General features: G+C 31.0%; 1 pseudogene; it reads left to right on the top strand.

Moving 5' to 3' along the window:
* Positions 1-3,111: 3,111 nt before the first annotated feature.
* Positions 3,112-6,362, top strand: part of LOC135958506 (uncharacterized) — a 114,807-nt pseudogene continuing 111,556 nt past the window's right edge.

Below are 6,362 nucleotides of genomic sequence, written 5' to 3'. Positions count from 1 at the left end.
TTGCGGCGTCATCTGTTCTTATTTCTTTGAGAACGCCGTTAACCATTGCAATCACCGTCAACGGATAAATAATCCGACTTTTTATACAAATTTTTACAAATTTTTTGGTATGAAAAAGAGCAATATTTTTGAAGGACGCAGTTTTAATGTGGAATATTTTTGAATCTAATTGAGATATTGACTTGAAATTTTTTTGTAAGACCAATATTTGCAATCCTATTAAAATGTTGATACAAATTTTAGTTTTAGACTATCAATAAATATGTAATAAATACTTTATTTATTAACGAAACTCAATTAAATTTTCAACGTTTTTTAAGTTTGTCATTCTAAATAATAAGGCGTAAACAAATTTATCAAAACGTCAAAGGAAATCCCGCAATTCCTAAAAATTTAAGCGAAAATCCCAAAAATTACATTTTTTACAACTTTGCCTATAGGTTCCACATTTCTCTTGGGGCTGGGAATACTTAGGCGATAAATAGGGAACACATCTAGGTTTCCAAAGCTGCTTTGGGCTTTTAGAACATGTGGCCCAAAGTTGAAATTTTGATAAAAAATAGGTAAAATTCCAAAGGACGTAGGGGCGACATTTTCCAAAAATGGGACGTGTTTTTTACACCAAAATATTCTCCGTAAAAATACCTTATAGAAAAATATAAAATTGTTATATGTTCTTAAAGAAAGTTTTTTTTTAATAAAAAAAGAGTGAAGTCACCTTTTTGTCCAAAAAACAGCAAAAATCAACTATTTTTTTAATATTTAAATTGAAAATCGTTTATTTTTGGATCCATAATCGTTATTGTCCTGAAATATTTTGTATGATATTTGCAATTTAATTGTCTAACTAACCATAAAAATTGGAGTCCATTCGGTACAAAATTACGACCTATATTTTTAAAAATGTGGACCAAGATATTGCAAAATTTTTTCAAGAACTAGCCGAGCGCATTCCAAAAATATAAAAATCTTTGAAGTCGGATGGGAAACCAAAAAATTGCTACTTTGAGCCCCTTTAGCGCCGCCCCTGGATTATTTGTAGGGCCCATTTTAATAACTTAAACTGGGATTCTCCTAGGCTACGCCCACGTCGAATTTTATCCCCATCGGACCAGCCGGTTGGAAATGCCAGATTTATTTCCAAAAAATTTTGATTCTGCCCCACTGTGGGGTGTATCAAAACTTGGCTTCACTCAGAAAAGTTGTTTTGCATTGACGACCTTCGGTCGGGCGCAAAGGTTTCCTCCTCTAGGGTATATCAAAAATTGGCTTCGCTCAGAAAAGTTGTTTTCCATTTTGCCGGAATTTGGCCGGGAGCAAAAGTTTTCTCCTCTGGAGTGTATCAAAAACTGGCTTGGCTCAGAAAAGGTTTTCTACTCTGGTGTGTATCAAAAACCTACTTCGCTCAGAAAAGTATTTTTGCATTGCGCATTCTGGGCAAAGCCGGTTTTTTTCATTTTGGTTGGGAGTTTAGTTCGTTTGGATGGGGATTTATTTCAAGTCCCCAATTTTGGGGTTTTAATTCATTTGTGGTTTGGGGACTTTGTTCGTGAAGCCTCATAGCCATTTCCTTTTGGCACTCTGGTAGCAATTTACAAGTATTGAATATCTTTCTTTTTACAGTATTCTTCGAATTCGTTCGAGGTAAATGATGTACCTTAGTCGGTGATAACACATACTGGGTTTTCCAAAATAGCTGCTTGTTTTTGTAATTCATCAGCCATATTGTATAACTTTTTTGTATTATCCATTGGATCGACGTTGTATAAATAGTACGTTAGAAGTGCCCTATCTAATTTGCCTATCTTTTTTATCCTTCCCACCTTTGAGTTAGTTAATATAAACTCCACGCAACATTTTACAACGGTAATTTCCTTAGAATCCAAGTTTAGAATAAAAAACGGCTTTTCTACCAAATCCTTCGTCATTTTTGTTGCGAAGTGTCCAAGATGTTAATAAAATAAAAGCTAGATTTTAATAAAATCCGAAGCCTTTTTTATACCCACCTCAAAAATAATCTTTATTTTCGGTCCCTGCTTAAAATTCACAAAAAAGGTACAACAATTATGTAAGTAATCGTTACAGATGTAGGGTATCGTATAGTAAATATTTTCTTACTTGTTTTAACATTAAGGATTTAGCTGCAAATAAGCAACTACAGAAAACAGGAAATTAATAAGAAACCTAATAGGAAATGCATTTTTAAAACTTCCATTTTATTGTCAAAAGAAATTGTATTATAAATCAATCAACAAAGAGTATAATAATATAAAACAATATTATTCTACCCACTAAGTACCACCTTAAGGCACAGAAATACTCTTACGTACATCGTCTTACGATTTTACTTACATATATAAATATTTTTTCGCATTAATAACCATTCGATGAGCACAAATTATGTACAATTTAATGGTACATTATACACACATAAATAAAAACGCTGTTAAAGAGGAGTAAAACCACTCAATGGGATCAGCAGAAGCAGCAGAGGAAGGAAATACCAGCAGTAGACAATGACAACGTAGACGTCGAACTTAAAAATTATGTATATGCACAAATTCACATTTATATATATCTACCTGCAAATACATACATATTTCGTATATAAGCTATACATTTTCTGACTTATTTGTTGAGCATAAATAAATGGTTGTTTTCTTTTCATTATTATTGTTTTCCTTTAAACGTAAAAGTCGTCTTGTAGTATTAAATACCTTCATATATTCATACTTATGTGGTGGTACAAGTTCACATCCAAACATATGAGTAAAATAAAAATTTTTCAAGATTTTGCAAAACTTTTAAAAAGTAGATAAAACATTTACATTTTGAAAATGTTCAACAACCATCCGACTTGTATGGTGATAGCTTAGTAACCTAAGATTTTGGATTCATATTTTTTTTCTATGGTTTACTTTTTTAATTTTGAATCTGAATTATGTGTTTCAATGCTTCTGCAAAATTTTTGATTTTCCTCATATATCTCTGTGTGGAAGTGTGTTTTTATATTACCTGTTCATTCATGTTTACTTACGTTTGATTTTATTCGCACATCTTACATCGGTTTTCTACATATTTATGTGTGTGTTTTATTTCTTTGCAGATCCAGCAGATACCGATACAGATAAAAATAAACAGCAATAAATAAAATAATAATAAGTACGAAAAATTCTCAAAAGAATAATGTTGATAATGATAATCACCATATGTTTGCAGTTTTTAAAAACGAATGTAATGCCAATCAAGTAATGGAATTTTTAACGGTAAGTCATTTTTCAAAAAAAAACAAAAAAAAAAACTGGGGAGGAAAAATCGAAAATCAACAAATAAGAAATTGATAAGAGGATAGAAGTGATGAAATGTTGATCAACACAACAATTCTTATTTAAGACTTGAAATTGAATTGTATTGTGCATATACACTCATACTTACACTTGGTTATACAGATATTAAGTACCCGGCAGTTTCAAAAGTAAAAATTACACAGGCCAACAATGATTTTGTTGCCGCCAAAAACAAAACTGATTTTAAATAAAAATTCATACCTAACTGTATACTTATTTCTGTGGAAATTACAATGATAAAAAAAGAAAATGAATGATTACATTTTTATTCTACAGGTTGATATCTTCTTTTTTATATTTTAAGAAACACCCGTGTTATACTCCAACAGTAATCTGCCACCATATTTTCAGCCCAGCGATCTCGGTATCCATCTTCCAGTACTTTTAAGTCTTGATGGAAACGTTATCCTTGTTGTTCTCTTTTTTTCAGTAAACTAGTCTAACTTATTATGGGGATAGTACACTTTTAAATGTTGTTTTTCTGTACTCAAACCTTAAAATAAAACCAAAAGATTGAGTTTTATCTAATGCTTTCACATACTGCTTCACAAGTCCCAATTAGATGTGTAATCTTATATATGGAAAGCAAAGCAACGTTTATAACATTTGATTTAAACGTTGTTCTGTCATGTTTTCTCTCAGAGGCCAGTCTTCCTTGATCATGTTTTGTTCTGCTGTCCGAAGACCATCACTTTTTTCGGTTCTGTTAAAATGATAGTTATACCAAATTTCAAGTGACTACATTTAGCGCTTGTGACTGCGTTTAGCACTTTCCCACTGTCTTAGATATTCACTACACACTTTACACACAATGTTTAGAACCCACTGCTTATTCATGGCCTTAATATTCATCTTAAAGTATTTGAAATTCGTGTTTCTCATTAGTCTGTAAAAGGGATTCGTATTTTGTTTTTGTTTTTTCTTTTGGTGTTCTGTTTCGTTTGGCGTTGTTGTTGTTTTTTGTGTTCTTGATAAATTTAGGATGCTGTACGCTGAAAGTGGGCAATGTACATACATACCTATATACTAATTATAAAAAATAATAATGCATCCACAACAAAGGTGAAGGGTATATAAGATTCGGCATAGCCGAATATAGCACTCTTACTTGTTAAAAATAAACTTATTAATAAAACAAAAAAAGTTTAATTTTATATGAATATTTCGACCTATGCCGGCAATAGGGTAAATGTCCAAAATCTATAGATTTAAATAGTTACTTGCTATAAATAAAATTACTTATATAATTTAAATTTTTTGAAAGATATATTAAAATAATTTCTTACAATTGAAAATAGTATAGAATTTCTTCCGAGGTAGTGTAGTTTAGCAGCCTCTCCCGCTCATTCTACTGAGGTAGCAGTACCCATTTTGCATTACTTTATTAGCTTACCTCCTTGCCCAATAGTTTAGAAGATACGAATTTAGTTACACTAAATTAGGGTTTTCTCCCACTGTGCGACAATGGGTGAATTTGGAGAAAAATAAATTGCCATAATAAGAAATCTTTCAAGTCACTATTTGTGTAAACAATTTCAATGAATATTGATGACATTCCGATCAAATCTGGTACATACAATTTGTTCGGCCCAAGGAAGCCTATTGAAACTGGCTGAAATTGGTCCATTATTTAACCTAGCCACCATACAAATGTCGGTCATATATGTTTAATTTATATATGTATCTCCACAAATTTCGCCCCAAATAAGTTTTATGTATGTATACGAAATTCATGTCAACAAATTTTGTTACGATCGGTCCATAATTAGTAGGGTATACGAATTATTCGATGTTTCTCTTGTTCGAATAAAACGAATAATTCGAATAAGAGATTTTAACTTGTTCGAATAATTCGATCACACGTTTAAAATTAATCGAATTATTCGAATAATTTAAATTTTTTACTTTTTAAAAAGCATGAAGTTTTGATGTCGGTTTTTCAATACTTTATTGTTAAAGAAAAACAAAAAATAACGTTAAAGTTAACAATCAGGTATTGATAATGTTAAAAAACATTCGAAAACAAAGTCCATCATTAAGTTTTCAACAGAAATATTCTGATCAGATTAACTCCCGAACAATATACAAAACAATTGATTAGCAAACCCTTTAGTTTCCGTTTTGGAGCTACTAGCTTTAAAAAAAGTTGGATATGATCCTGAATTCAAATACAATATAAACGTATTAAGAACTTTTTTATGTCGTTCATTTTATGTCGGGTTTTAAATTGAGTAATTAATTCTTTGGTGAATTAATTATTCCCTTTTGATAAATTATTTATAACAAATTGTATTATACATCAAGCTCTATCAACGTTGCAGAATCTTTGCTTAATAAAGTGGTCTTGGGGAATTACACAATAAAGGGAATATGTCCATAGTTTGATATCATTGTCAGTGAACATGGCTAATTTGAAGTCAGGCAGTGCATGATTGACGCATTTACAAATACGCAAAAAGTTTATTATCATGTTTAAGATGAACTCCATGCTTTTCTTGCAACAAAACGTTAGTTTGCAATATTTTGTGTATATCATTCGATTTATTAAATATTTTTACGTACGCGGTTAATAACATCACTTATATACATATATTTTATGATCATGCCTTCATCTATTTCAATGTAATCATTAGAGTCATCATCATCAGACTGCCCCGTTAGACAGACGATAGTGTGCTTGACTATCAATCTGGGTGTTGCGGGTTCGATTCCCGCCAGAGACTCTGGGTGTATCTGCAGACAAGCAAAACGCTTCGCAGTTTGAGTTTGTTTAAAAAAAAAAAAATGTCATCCCAATATCACTTTCGACGACCGTTTCAAAATCACATTCAACTCCACTTTAATCTAAGTTAATATTTTGATTATTAATTGCGATTCTTGAAATATTTCGCCAGCTAAATAACAAATATTTTATTTCGTACCTTTTATTTTCATTGGTTGAAGTCCTAAGTTAAAAATTTTTAAAGATTTGTTTTTAGAATTGTAACTTCTTGCAGTAATATTTATATATAGATA

The sequence above is a fragment of the Calliphora vicina genome, chromosome 4 (genome assembly GCF_958450345.1).
Source record: "Calliphora vicina chromosome 4, idCalVici1.1, whole genome shotgun sequence".
Classification (NCBI taxonomy): domain Eukaryota; kingdom Metazoa; phylum Arthropoda; class Insecta; order Diptera; family Calliphoridae; genus Calliphora; species Calliphora vicina.
This window is presented reverse-complemented; position numbering and strand designations above follow the sequence as displayed.